We start from the raw sequence: 13819 nt of genomic DNA on the forward strand, positions 1-13819 counted from the left end.
TCTTGTCTCTGTGAGAGTAGTGCACATTCCTAACTGCTGATCCATCTTCCTAGCTCTGAAGAGGTCAGTGTCCACGTTGATGCCTTCATATTCACATAGGTGAATTCTATCAGCAATTTGTAGAAACAGAAATAAATTATATGAAGCATGAGAAATTGTAAAAGTCATATATGAATTATGACATCCTCTTTGTGAAATAAAATGGATTAAATTTATCTGCACATTAAGGTCAAATTTTTCCCCATGTTTTTGTTTGATACAGGAGGGAACTCAGAAGGCCTGTTTGAGCCTCATTACATTATATTCTATTTGAAAATGAATGTAGATCTATATCCAAAGTTGAAAAATTTATTTGAGCCAGAAATGGACCACTTGATATTGAAATGTTATAGATGTATGTCTGCACTTAAACTACGAGTATAACAAAGCAAGGAAGATACAATGTCACATATTCACAAGGGGAACACTAAATGTAGCATGTAATTTTACTTTTCATTTAAAGAATGGGGTAGAGGACAGAATACAACAATGCAGGGAAACAGAATATAAGCATAGATTTCCAGTAATGGTTATGTTGCTTATTTCTGGGTGTGTCACTCAAAAAGCCAGAAAGCACATCACCAAGAGCATAATGGATTTGAAACCTAACATCTACCTAGTTTTTTCATTAGTCTTTGTAATTTAATTAAGTTACACTTGTATACAACATGACACACACAATTACATTTGTGTGTCTGTCTGTGTGTGTATGTGCCCGTGAACACATTCATTTGCATGCACATTGATAGCATACTTACCTGCAGAAGCCTCCACAATGCCATGGTATTACTGTAATTATGCTCACAGTTCTGTCAGAATTACTGAATAACCATGCAAATCTGGCCAGAAGCTCTTAATTGTGTTCTTGGTCAGAGGCTTTGGGGAAATGTCTATTCCTTTTCAAGTAACTGGATGCACAAGAGTCTTGGCTCATGAGAAGAAAGGGACAAATAGCAGGGAAAAGCAGAGAGCACACTGCAGTCATATTCACCAAATACAAGCTGGGATTATACACGAGAGCTCCACAGAATTGACAAAGGGAAGAAATTGTGTAAAAGGAGACAAAAGTACTGACCAGGAGAAGGATGGTTTTAGTGGCTCTGGACTCAGGGGAGGATCTAGAAGAAACACTGGTCCTGGATATGTATTGCATCATCTTATTGTGCTTGTACAGTGTGAGAACCATGGAGCCACTGGCCCATAGCATTAGCCCCAGCAAAAGCATATCAGGAATGGACAGTAATGTTGCATAAAGGATGTCACTGGTTGGATCATGCCGGACAGAGTAGCAGTATATAAAAGATTTCAGTTTTGTTGTGCTTTCATTGCCACATTTTGCCCTCATGTACACAAGATTAACACTGCTTATAAATAAATGAATTACCCAGTTGAGGTACACAGAGCAATGAATGCACTTGTGTATTCTCACTTTAAGTTCTGAATACCTGGAGTTCTTGGGGCTGATGATGATGGCCTGAAACACACTAAGAAATGAGGTGCTGCCAATACAAGCACCCCTACCTACTCTGTGCATAGAAAAAAACAATTTGCATCCAATATCATTGAGAAAATCTTTAAAACCAAATAAGGATATTGTCTGGGGCACTCCTTTACACAGTACAGTTAACATATTGGCTACAATCAAGTGCATCAGAACCCAGTCTGTAGACCTTAACCTATACCCTGTTAGGTAAAAATATATACAGTTGTAGAAAAGAGTGAAATTTCCTAGAATTCCAATTATAGTCAGAGAGAAGAAAATCATTCCGATAAGCAACTCACTGGTTTCCATGCTGTCAGTTCTTGCTCTCAAACTTAGGATCCTTCATGGCAAGGTGAAGCTGGAGACTCAGTCACAATTCTATATCCTAAATGAATCCATAAGGCATATTCAACATGTAGGTCATCTACCACTTTGGCATAAGTTCTACACAAAAATCTGATTGAATGGGGCCACAAAGCATCTGGATTTCTCTAGGTTCATATTTGTGAAATGTTTAAAATACTAACAATGTCCCATTAACAGGAAAAGAACAAAATTAATCTGAAAGAAGCGTGGCTCATGTTTGAAATAAAGCATGACTCCATCAAAACAACTATCCAATAGTCATATGGCATATATTTAACTCTGGGAAATAAACACAAATCCATGTAAAATATAGTAGTAGGGTAACCAAAATATTATTTAGGGAAGATCACATATTTTCTTTGTATCACCAAGTGAAGTGATGCTATGATTAAGGACATAAGAATTGAGTTTTGTAAATTCAGGCTGTAATTCCCACACACATTGTAATAAGAGATAGCTTCAATCATTAACACAGGTAGAAAAAGATTAATATTACAGTAGGCATTAATGCTTGAAATACTTTAGGTTCAGAGGGAAATTTAGTAGTGAGAAAACAATATCCCATAGAACTCATCTATGGGGCCAGATTTTCTTCGTTCAATTTCCTATACAAGTGATAAGCAATCCTATATTTGATGACAATGTTTTTGAATATGTTCAAAAATATTTAATTCTAGTAGTTGATGTTAGAAAGAAATAAAATTCATAAATGCCTCAATTTAAAAGACCCTTGCTACATTCACAGAAAAAATTCTAGAATTTATTCATTTGTTTTTATTTTCAAAGTGTTAGGAAACCTATATTCATTAATCTCATTTTCACTCTGAGACAGAGAAAAAGTTTTGGTCACATGAGGCCATCATTAAATGCAATTCCTGGTAGAACTGATTGATTTCCAGAACAGATTCCACTCATACCTAGAAACCTGAAGTAATAGTAGATGTACACATAGAATTCCTGAAAATGTTCACTGCATATTACATGGAATCACAGGTTATTAATTAAGCTGTCAATTTATTGTCAGGAATACTTAGGTTTTAGTCCATTTTCATTTATAAAAATTATTTGCAAATATTACATGAATTAATCTGGACATACTCAAGTGCATCATGAAGGAATCTCTGTCACAAATACCCTGTCAATGAATCATCCAGCCAGAGCTTATGATCTAATCTGTCATTGTTCAGAGTCACCACTGTGCGTAACAACACAAAGGAAACTAAAACTAACAAACTTACCACAATGATGTGCAGTGTCACTGATTTCAGTGACCATTCTTTGTCAGGTTTCCTAGTTAAATCTTTCATTTAGGGAAACTTTGATTTCTATCAGTCAGACATTACAAGACCCCATAAGCACCAGATTCTTAACAAGTGTGACAGCACAGATGGCACTGACAGTGAGGAATGGTCTAAGTTAGAGCTGGAATGCAGTGCTTGTAGGACCCCAGCAGTCATTTCTACCTGATTCCCTTCCTGAGGGGTTTTTCTGTATCCTATGTAGCTTTGCTATTCATCCAGATTCAGTACATGTCTTAATATCTCTTATGTTTACTTACCAATAATCATATATTTAATCTTCTCTGCTCTCAGGTTGCAGTCTGTTCCACTTTCTGCAACATTTCTCTTCCTGGAATGCTGATATCAGTGCCCTAACCACAAAATTCAAAAAGTCATCTGAAGGGAGACACTAGGACCTGAGATATGTATCTGTGATTCTGTGATCTCATCTCCCCTCAGACTTGCAATTATCATTTCACTTCTAATAGCAATAGATGTAGGGTTGACCAGGCAGTTAATATTCTCTGAACTTCTCTCCCCTGTTGCCAGTTCTCAATGAAGATGTACAGCTCTTGCTATCAGTTCTTAAGGGAATATTTTGAAGTCAAGTGAGATTGTTATCTGCTCTGTTTTCTAGGGGCTGCGGGATCTCACCTTTAGAATTTTAGAGATAAGGTGGCCCATGTGAGGAGTATAATAGAGCCATGTGTGTCCATTTTAGTTGATGGTTGTCTGAGATGTTCTGTACATAAACCTTAGTTTACCTTCTTTGTCTCAGTGGGTACCAATATGTAGAATAGAAAATCAGTTTTCAACCCCACCAGCAATCGAGGGGTGTTCCTCTTTCCCCAAATCCTTGCCAACATGTGTTTTCACCTGAGCTTTTGATGTGTGGCATTCTGGTTGGTGTAAGGTAGAATGTCAGGGTCATTTTGGTTTCATTTCTCTGATCACTCAGGACTCTGAACATTTTTTTTAGGTGCTTTCCAGCTATTTGATATTGCTCTGCTGTGAATTCTATGTTTCGTTCTATGCCCCATTTTTTGATAGGGTTGTTTGGTTATTTGGTGGTTAGCTTCTTGTGTTCATTATACATTTTGGATATTAGCCCTCTATCAGATGTGGGGCTAGTAAAGATTTTTTTCCCAATATGTAGGTTGCAGATTTGTCTTATTGACTATGACCTTTGCCTTACAAAATGTTTCTAGTCTCATGGAGTCCCATTTATGAATTCTTAATCTTAGATCATGAGCCTTTAAAATTTTGTTTAGGAAAATTTTCCCTGTGCCAATGAGTTCAAGGCTCTTTCTCAGTTTCTCTTCTATTCAGTGCATTTGGTTTTATTTTGAGGACCTTGGTCCATTTGGACTTGAGCTTTTTGCAAGGTGCAAATATAGTTTAATTTTCATTTTTCTACATACAGAAAGCCAGTTAGACCAGCACCATTTATTGAAAAGGCCTTATTTTTTCCATTGTATATTCTTGGCATCTTTGCTAAAGATCAAGTATTCATAAGTGTGTGGTTTTATTTCTGGGTCTTCAGTTCTATTCCATTGATTAGCATTTCTGTCTCTGTACCAATAAGATGCAGTTTTTTTTTTTTTTTATCACTATTGCTTTGTAGTAAAGCTTAAGTTTAGGGATAGTTATTCTGCCAACCATTTTTTTATTGTTAAGATTGTTTTTACTATTTTCTATTTTTTGTCTTTCCAGATGAATTTGATAATCCCTTTTTCCATGTTTTGAAGAATTGTGTTGTGATTTTGATGGGGATTGCACTGAATCTGTAGATTGCCTTTGGAAGTATGCCCATTTGTACTATATTAATTCTACCAATCCATGAGCATGGGAGATCTCTCCATTTTTTGAGAACTTCTTCGATTTTTTTCCATTAAGAGACTGAAGTTATTGTTATACAGATTGGGAAAAGCTGCGAGAATCTGAGGAAGAGGGCAACCCTGTAGAAGGACCAGCAGTCTCAATTAATTTGGACTCCTGAGATCTCTCAAACAATGGACCACCAACTAGGCAGCAGACGCCAGCTGATATAAGGCTTTCAATGCATATACAGCAGAGGACAGTCAGGTCTGGGTTCAGTCAGTGAAGATGTACCTAACCCTCAAGAGACTGGGAAGGGGGGGATCCAGGGAGTTTAGAGGTCTGGTGGAGTAGGAGGGTTGGGGGCTGGGGAAAACCTCTTGGAGATGGGGATAGTGCAAACAGGGAGGAAGTATGGGATGTGGAACATTTGGAGAGTGGGTTGGGTTTGGTATAAAGTCTGGAATGTAAAAATAAATAAATAAATAAATAAATAAATAAAATTTAATGGAAAATAGGTATGTTTGATATTCTCAAGAAGCACCATAAAATTCATAAATTTAAATAAAGGATCATGCAGGAACTAGACCCACTACATATTTAGCACAAATGTGAAGCTTGGTCTTCAGGTCATAACAAGTGATGCTGTAAGTATCTTGGTCTCTCTTCATTGCCATTGAACTCCTTAACCCTACCAGGACTCCATGGTTGGTCCTCAGTGGGGGAGGCTGTGCCTTGTCCTGATGACACTAGATGGCACAGGGTTAAGTAGTACCCAAAAAATGTTCCCTTTTTTTGAAGAGAAAGAAAGAAGGCAATGCAGGTTTGGAATTTTAAGTATAAGAATAGGAAGAGAAGAGGGAGAATATCTGTGATCTGGATGTAAAGTGAATAAAAAATGTTAAAAAAATACCCCACAAATCAAAGCAAAACAAATAAAAACAAGTTAACAGTAAAGTGTATTGAATAAATATAAATTTCCCAGAGTTATTTATTTATTTATTTATTTATTTATTTATTTATTGCTTGCTTTTTAATGCCGGAGTCAATTTGTACTTGATATTTTGTGTATAAATAACTTTTATCAACTTTGCTTGGCATTAGTAACAGAACAAAACCAAACAGTTCCCTGATGTGCTACCCTGCATGGATGAACAATTTTTCTACAGTAGATATGAGTTATTAATTGAAATTAAATTAATGCAAAATTTTAAATAAAATCTCATTTTCAGGCATTTCTTTTTTGTGTGTGAGTTATTGGTCTAAGAGGACTGTGAGGCACTTGGCTACCACAGATGTTTGCCACTATTTTTTTATGCCCGTCATAGCTAGTTGGTAAGAATCTATTGCTGTGAAGATCATGAAGTAACAATGCAATACATAAGAAGTCATCATAAACTGTCTGTGAAACGCTCTAATCAAAGGATTCTCAGGTAAAAATACAATACTTTAGCCTAGTACTATATTCTGCATTGTACAGGGCTGACCTTTCAGGAAACAGGTGATGACTCTTATGGAATAACTATTTATTTTTTTAGAAAACTGAATGTAAGGTCTGTTTCTCCTTTGGAATTTCATATATGATATAGTTAATTCTGTCAAAAGTCTGAGAGCATGGTAAAATGGGCCCTAGTGTGAATCTACTTTGGTTTTTCTCAGTGGTCAATCATCCTTTAAAAACGTTCCTGTAAATATATTTACTACCACAGGATAACTCTCTCAACTTTTTCACATAAACTTATTTTTGCAGTTTCCAATGTAGAGCTGGGTTGGAACAACTCTCTTTAAATTTTTTTTTATCAAAGTTTATATTTGGGATTAGCAGCTATGTGTTCTCTTACTCCCAGGAAAAGCATATAATACATTTGATTCCATGACAGGGACAAAAAGAATCAAAGAATAGCTGGGAAGGAGCAGTTGAATGATTACCACAATGGGTCATTAAATATGTGTCTATGCGTGATACATGTAAGATTGTTGCAGTCAAAGCTGTCATATTTTATGTTAGGGTGAACTATCCCATGTGATATTGGATGGTATATATGCTTGCTATACTAACAATTGAGATTTCCTGTAAAGAATAAGAAAACATCTGACTAACCAGAGAAAGCTTAAAGAAGAACATCATTAGTGGAAAACTAATAAAAGAATCTTTCTTTAAAATTTGAGGGATACTAAATTGGATCTATTCCAGAGCACATGATTTCCAAAAATAACTGATGAACTCAAAGACAAATTGCGTCTCCTAAACATTTAACGTTTAAGACTGTCTCAAAAGCAGTTGTTGGGTTTTTGTCCTATTTTGCTTTTGATTGCTTTGATGAAACACAAAAAGAAAATCCAGTTGGAAGAATTTATAGTCCATCATGAAGCAAAGTCATAACATGCTTGAAGTCAGAGGACAAATTGAAAGAGAATCAGGTCTTATGGATTGACTTAAAGTCATCAACTTGGGATCAATTACCTTTACTTGCTGAGCTATCTAGCTAACATGTATGTAGGATGTTTTAGTGATTTAGCTCTTTAGGACTACTTATAAAGCCATTTTATGAGTAGTGATCATTTACATCCTACAGGAGACCAGAATGGCTGTGCTTATGTGGGTACATGTGTACCTGTGGCCAAATGACTCTTTGTGAACACTTGAAAAACTAAATTTAAAAAGAAATAAGTCACCAGATCTTTGACAAACAGAATTCTAATAGTCTAATGGATCTCCTACTGTGGCCAGGGATGCCAGGTTCTTAAGAACAGACCTATAAAGCTGAAGGCTGAGGATGTGGAATAGGTGAGATCTGATGCATATCTATTCTGGATCTTTTTTAGAAAACTAATTAATTATTTTATTTATTTACATCCCAAATGTACTTCCCAGTTCTCTTCCTCCTTGCAGAGATCTTCTCCCTATGCCTCCTACCCTTTGTTTCTGAGAGGGTGGTCCCTTGAGTATTCCATTATCCAGTGAGGCCAGACAAGGCAGCCCTCTGCTACATATGTGACTTGGGCTTCAGAACAGCCTGTTTCTGATTTGGTTTCTGATTCAGTCTCTGATAGCTCCCAGGGCTACAGGTTAGTTGACACTGTTGGCTTTATTATTGGGTAGCCGTTCCCTTCAATCCTTCCCTTAAGTCTTCCATAGGTGTCCCTGAACTCCACCAATGCTTTGCTGTGAATATCTGCATCTGTCTCAGTAAGCTACTGGGTAGAGCCTCTCAGAGAATAGTTATGCAAGCATCAGTAATAGTGTGAGGGTTTAGTACCTGCCCATGGGATGGATCTCAAAATGGTCAGCCACTCTTTCAGTATCTGCTCCATCTTGGTCCTTGCATTAATTTTAGACAGGGGCAATTTTGGGTAAAATTTTCTATTGGTGTTTTTATCCCCATATCTACTTGTGGGTCCTGTCTAACTACCGGAGGTGGGCTCTTGGTTCCATATTTCTACTGGTCAACATTTCTAAGGTCATCTGCATTGTCCTGGGACGTTCCCCCATCCCTCATCCCAAGACTCTGGAACTTTTTCAAGAATACCCCATCTCAGACCCCTTGCCACTGCAGAATTCCATTTATTCACTTGGCCCTCTGGGAATATCTCCTGTCTCTTCCCTTGCCTGATCCCACCCCAAACCCAGGTGCTTCATTATCTCTGCCTTCCATGACTATTTTGTTCTCACTTCGAAGTGGGATTCAAGGATCTTCACTTGGGTCTTCCTTGTTGTTTAACCTCATACTGTCTCTGGGGTGTTTCATGAGTATTCTGTACATTTTGACTAATATCTCCTTATCAATGAATACATATCATGCATGCCATTTTGGGTCTGGTTTACCTTGCTCAGGATGATAATTTCTACTTCTATCCATTTGCCTGCAACATGCATGATGTCCTTGTTTTTAATCCTGTGTATTATTCCACTGTGTAAGTGAACATTTTTGTATTCACTCTCTGGTTGAGGGGCATTTTGCTTGTTTCCAACTTCTGGCTATTATGAATATAAGTGCTATGAACATAGTGGAGCATGTGTCCTTGTATGGGATTATATGCACAGGACTGGTAAGGCTGGGTCTTCAGGTAGAACTATTTCCAATTCTCTGTGGAACTGCTAGATTGATTTCAAGTGGTTGTACCAGTTTGCAATTCCAACAGCAATGGAGGAGTGTTCCACAATCTCCACATCCCCACCATCATGTGCTGTCATTTGAGTTTTTGAGCTTAGTCACTCTGATTTATGGAAGATGGAATCTCAGGGTTGTTTCAATTTGCATTTCCCTGATGAGTAATGGTATTGAACATTTCTCTAAGTGCTTCTCTGCCATTTGAGATTCTGCTGTCAAGAATTCTCTGTTTAGCTCTATACTCCATTTGATATTGGGTTGTTTGGTTTTTTTGGAGTCTACATTTTTGCATTTTTAAAATATATTTTCGGGTATTTGCATTCTATCAGATGTAGCGTTAGTGATGATCTTTTCCCAGGCTGATCTTTTGTCCTTCTGATAGTGTCCTTTGCCTTTAAGTATTTATGTTTCAAGAGGTCCAATTTATCAATTGCTTATCTTAGAGCCTGAGTCATTGGTGTTCTGTTCAGGAAAAACTCTCCTGTGCCAGTGCATTCAAAGCTATTTTCCACTTTCACTTCTATTAGATTCAGTGTAGGGGGCTTCTTTTTCAAAGATCAAGTGTCTATAGGCATGCGGATTTATTTCTGGGTCCTCAATTCTATTCCATTGATAGACTTGACTGTCTTTGTACCAATATAATGCAATTTCATTATTATTGCCCTGTAGTAAAGCTTGAGGTACGGGACGATGATTCCCCAGAATTTGTTCCATTGTTCAGAATTCTTTTGGTGATCCTTTTTTTTTTCTATACGAAGTTGGGAATTGGTTTTTACATGCATATGAAAAACTATATTAGCAATTTTCATTGAATCTCTAGATTCTTGTTGGTAAGATGGCATTTTCACTATGTTATATGATCCATAAGGATAGAAGATCTTTCCATTTTCTGAGATCTTCATTTTGCCTCTTCAGGGACTCGACATTCTTGTCAAACAGAACTTCCACTTGCTTGGTAAGAGTTACACCAATATATTTTATATTATTTGTGGCTATTGTGAAAGGTTTTGTTTCTATAAATCCTTTCTCAGCTCGTTTATCATTTGTATGATAGAAGGCTACTGATTTCTTAGAGTTAATTTTATATCCAGCTGCTGTGCTGAAGTTCTTTATCAGTTGTAGGCATTGTCTAGTAGAGTTTTTCAGGTCACTTATGTGTACCTTGATATGAGGAAAAAGTTGCTCCTGCAAATGTGCTTCATTTCTGCTTGTGTCTGTAAAGGATTAAAACTATAGAACCACTGGAACACAGTATCAACTTCATGAACAAGATATCTATGCCTGAGAGTAATATAGCATGAAAGATGCCCAAAGCTTTGGACTGACGAAGAGAATGACAGTATCCAAAACCTTTAAGACTTGTCGTGTTTCTAGGGTTCCATCTTGAAGTCAAGGCCATAGGAAGTGCAATGTTTATAGTGAAGGAAAAGATCCAGCTCAGGGATACACATGAAGCAATGAAAAGTGAAGATGTGACTTTAAAATATGTCTATCTGGAAGATTAGGCTGATGGTGGTGGCTTGGAAGACACTCAAGAATCTGGTGGAGTTCATGGTTATACTCCTCTTAACTCTGTGAAGGTAACTGAGTAGTTTGCACCCCAAACTACTACATCAAGGATGTCTTTCAAGCCAAAGGCAACCATTGTCTGTGGCAATCCTTTACACAGCAGAGTTAAAAGGTTTGCTGCAACCAAGTGCTGCATGATCCAATCTGTGAACCTTAACTTGTGTCCAGTGAGGTGTAGTAACAAATAATGGTAGAGGAGAGAATTGCCTAGGACTCCAACCACTGTCTGGACTAAAATAATCAGCCCTATGTCCATGTCAGTGGCTGCCATTCTCTCAGTTATTGTTTGCTGAGCCAGAAGTTGTGCATAAGTAGTCTAAGCCTGAACTTTTAAGTCCAGGCAGAATGTACTGTGTGAAACCCAATTTTCCAATTCAAAATTAGTCTCTTGGAGTAGGTATTGAACTTTTTTGATTTTATGATAAACTGTTACTTCAAAGAGTTGCTTTGTAACTGTAGAGACTTTACAGTGTACATATACCTGCTATGAAGGCAGCACTTATGATTTTATGGATCTCAATGCATTGAAACTCACTGCTACAATTGATATTACACAGGTAAAGAGAAGTGAGACAGTTTTTTTTTTCTGGATTAAGGATATGTATATTCATGGTTGGTTAGTGTTCAAATTAGGACTTTAAAATGACAGAATACAGATGGAGAATATCCAGGACATATTAGTACCTCTAATAAAGCATGGATAGGTATAAAAATAATGAGCAACACAGTGATATTTTCTCTAATGCTATCAGACTATGTTTATCTAATGTAAATTTTTCATAAAATTTATAATTTATTATTAATTAAAATTATGTTATGCCAATGTATGAAGTAAAATTGAGGTGAAACCTCTCACCTGACAGACGTGTATTGATTGCAAATGATCCAAATTCTAGATTGGTACATAATAATTTATTTATAATTATATTAAAATTACAAATAAAATAGAACTTAAAACAGCATAAATCAAATGTTATGTCTTAATAGCTATAAAGAAGAAATAATGTAGGATTAAACTTGGAAAGGGTACCCAGCATTACCATTGTTCAGATGACATGGTGAAGTGTTAATTGTTAACTGAGCAGATAATTTCATTAGCAATGAAGAAACAGTGATAAATAACACTATTGTCAAGGCTATGTGTACATCACTACTCTGTATTGATATGAAGAGTCTTACTGTTATAAAATTGAAGCTATTCATTTGTATACATTAAATTGATATTAATATGTCTACAAGTTTTAGGTTTGCAGCTATACTGTGCAGCATGAAAAAAGACTGGAGCATATAGGTGGCTTTGAAGCATGCTCTGACTAAATTATGACAGAGACAGATGTATATTTTGTGACTTAAAAAGGCAGCAATTTATAAGACAAGTTAGAATGGTATGAGGCAGTTATCATTGGTGGCACTGAGAGTGCATAATACCAATGCTAATTTTAATCTATGGTGTCTTTCTGACTTTAAGAGGTACTCTACTTCATAATGAGATCACCGATCTGGCCTTGCAGAAAGGATACAACTGCTGTTTCCAGGTGAATTGAATTAAAGGAAAATTAGCATCTGGGAACTAAATAATTTCTGTCTAGAATAAATGGATCCATTAAGTTCATCTCCCTCTTTCTATTGTGCATGGGGATTCTGCAGGACCAACTCCTGGGCAGCTAATAATTCAGAGGAGGATATCTTTGATGGAACAAGCAGCAGATGGTTTTTTAAAAGAAATCTCTCAGCAATTTGAAAGCCAGATATCATTGTCACATAGACTAAATCAGAGTCGTGTGAGTGGTGAATCACGTCTAGTGTTTAATTGCCCTCTGCCCTCAGTTATTAGATGATAGATCAGGTTTCTCTATATTTTTTTGTGTGATTGATTAGGTCTTGTCCTTATATCAGTTACAAACTCACTTGGTTTTCTTGTGAGATCACTTGCCTTAAATCTTTTAATGGCCTTTGACTTCTAAACACTGCTTCAAAGAATGTAGCCCGGGACAATCACAGTGCTATTTATTTTGAAAACATGCTTATCTCAGTTCCAAGATTTCTGTGACGAGGAGGTGAGCTGCAGGGAGAAAAAATCGGTTTCTGAGACATATGTCTTGAATCTGTGACCTTGCTTTCCATCAAACCTGCATGTTTCATCTACAGGAGTAACTGTTGCACAGGGCTATAAAGCAAGAAAACTTTTTTTGAGTAATTTCTAACTGAGGGGAGTATTAAAACCAACAGAAAAAATGTCATGGGCAGTGACTCATGAAAACTAAAATCTTGCAGTTCTCTATAGGATTTGTGGGCAGCCACACCCATTTAAGAAAACCTTTTAAGCAGCTAGGGAGCTGAAGCTATCCTCCTCCAACTACACTCTTTGTTACCAGAAGCAGTGAGATATTGATTGTAAACAAGAAAAATCACCTTTAAGACTGTAGTATTTCTTTCCATTGCAGGTTCTCTATGTGTGGGTGGGGAAGAGATGTTCTGGTGTAAAATATCACTGACAAGCCTGATGTGTCCACAAAAGCTTCCAGTAACTATAAACTTGATTTTTAAAATGATACCATACTTATTATATCACAACTTGTCCTTTTGTATGCTTCTGATTCATTGATCAGATGTTGAACCTTCACCTAAGGTAAGTTGAAAGCACATACTAGGAAAGTTGTATGGAAATGAACTTATTATTTTTTTGTAAGATAAACTTAAGTACAATTAAATAGCTAAACTTTTCTTGTTAATAGCATTGACATAAATTTGTAGACAGATGCTGTATGTGCAAACTAAATGGCATATTTGTGACACAAAGCCATGCATTTAACATTTAACGTCTAATGTCTTATTTTTCCTCATGTGGTCACTTACCATATGTTGAAACCATCTTTCATTCATGAATACCCACTTGCAGACAGCTGTTAGAAACCCTCACCACTCTCTCAGCAAGGATTGTAACCTCAGGACTTTAGTCTCAATAACTAAGTTATATACCTTAAAAAGAAAGCTAGTGGATGAGATCTACTGAAATCACCTCCCCAGACCTGCAATTATGTTTTCACCTGCAGTAGTAATAGGCACAATTACTTCAGTAGCAAAGAACTTTGTTGATATCTGTTAGCCACAGGTGGCAGTGATCAAGTATAACTACAGATTTATACCTTCAC

General features: G+C 36.7%; 1 pseudogene; it reads right to left on the reverse strand.

The window, feature by feature from the left end:
* Window positions 1-892: 892 nt before the first annotated feature.
* On the reverse strand, window positions 893-1921 carry LOC143440950 (vomeronasal type-1 receptor 4-like; annotated as a pseudogene).
* Between the last annotated feature and the right edge of the window lie 11898 nt (window positions 1922-13819).

The sequence above is a fragment of the Arvicanthis niloticus genome, chromosome 30 (assembly GCF_011762505.2).
Source record: "Arvicanthis niloticus isolate mArvNil1 chromosome 30, mArvNil1.pat.X, whole genome shotgun sequence".
In the NCBI taxonomy this organism is placed as follows: Eukaryota; Metazoa; Chordata; class Mammalia; order Rodentia; family Muridae; genus Arvicanthis; species Arvicanthis niloticus.